Source organism: Pseudophryne corroboree, chromosome 4 (assembly GCF_028390025.1).
Source record: "Pseudophryne corroboree isolate aPseCor3 chromosome 4, aPseCor3.hap2, whole genome shotgun sequence".
In the NCBI taxonomy this organism is placed as follows: domain Eukaryota; kingdom Metazoa; phylum Chordata; class Amphibia; order Anura; family Myobatrachidae; genus Pseudophryne; species Pseudophryne corroboree.
The window spans coordinates 780683825-780685538 of NC_086447.1; the positions used below are offsets into that span (position 1 = coordinate 780683825).

The window sequence follows — 1714 nt, forward strand, 5'->3', positions numbered from 1 at the left end:
GATTTTTGGTATTGTATATACATCTGTGACTCTCTTTATCTTCATACTCTGTCTCCACATATTTTGTTTTGTCAAGCAAAAGATTGCACATAGTGCAGCTATCCTTCCCTGTTGTGCCCAACACACCATTATGTAAATGGAGTTGTATTTTCTTCAATAGGAAAAGTCTGCTTGGAAATTGATGTGTGATTGCTTATAGATCTATCTGCATACATATGTATTTATTTTGAAGGAGACTGTATCACAAATTACCAGATACCCTATCCTGTAATTCAAAGTGTTATTTTTTTATGCACAAGACATTTAAAACCTGTATACAATACACTTTTCAGAGCATGCCGTATGTTGTGTGACTTTACGTTATATGAGCCTTGCAATGCATTAGTAACAAGGCCATTTTCGTTTATCATCACATACTTGACAGCTCTACTGTATCTCTTTTCAAACCTGATGTGTTGGGTCTTACTCTCTCATTCCTCATCCTATACCAATAGGCAAGATGGGAGAAAAGCAAAAGTAAGACACTATCGGTACACACAGGTACTGTAAAAACTCCTTATGTGCACTAACACTTTCTCTGCTCACGACCAACACCGGTTGCATTACTGTATCTCCATTTGAGGAGTATATGAGTGGCTATAGATGAGTCTCTTTTTTTTGACATATGAATTGCTATTTTTAGCATTGAATGAGAGATTGCATAAATCTCAGCTATAGCTGTTTATGAGTTATTTTGTGGCATATGAATTGCTGTTTATAGCATTTGACCGGAGGATTGCTTTAACTCCAGCCATATGGAAACTCTATGATTTATTATACTCATGTGGTATCTTATATTTATGACTGTAATCCTATGGATCTATGTCAACGTACTTTGTTACCACCAGTGTAGGGTTATATTAATACTCCCTGCACTTTCACATGTGATTATCAATACATATGTGAAAACGCCTTCCTGTCTGTAACTACTATACAAATTATCCATTCTGTCACAAGTGGATCCTTTTATTGCTTAAATTGAGTAATAATATAATATATATTTTTTACCTTTCTTAACAATTATTAAGGTGTGCTACCACTGTCTATTCAGATGAGAGAGCTAAGTGCAGCAATTTGCGGACATACCCCACTGGAGATGCCCAATCTCATCTGATCTTGGAAGCCAAGCAGTGGAGGGCTGGGTCAGTACTTGGATGGGAGACCACCTTGGAACACCTAGGTACTGCAACTTATGGCTGCATACTAGATCCACTTGTTTGTCAACAGGAAGCATCATAGACCAATGGGATACTTTCCTTCGGCTATATGACCTATGATTCAACTCCCTGCAATAACCTTTTTCTAAAGTTGTCTATGCAGAGTAAATGACGGTCATAAAAATATCCAAAAATATTTTTCAACATAAAGATACCACTTCATTGAGTACACTCTGGAATCACATCAATTATAGCACTAGGAATCCGGCTGAGTGTTTATCATAGCCAAGGCTATTTATGTTATTTAATTTATTTTTACTAATTCGCTCATATTGGCAAAATTGGAACTCCATACTATTAACAGCAAATTAATAAAAACTATTATGATCTTAACAGATATTCATTATATACACTTGTGCGTCTGAAATTGAGTGCTCCCCAACAAGAGTCTACAGTCTTTCTGCTTCTTTTGTGTTTACCTTAATACATTTCGGACTCAGGGGAGCACCACTGATGGT

The 1714-nt window shown here is 36.3% G+C and overlaps 1 pseudogene; it reads left to right on the plus strand.

The window, feature by feature from the left end:
• The first annotated feature begins 1111 nt into the window (after positions 1-1111).
• On the plus strand, positions 1112-1231 carry LOC134913098 (5S ribosomal RNA; annotated as a pseudogene).
• Positions 1232-1714: the final 483 nt, after the last annotated feature.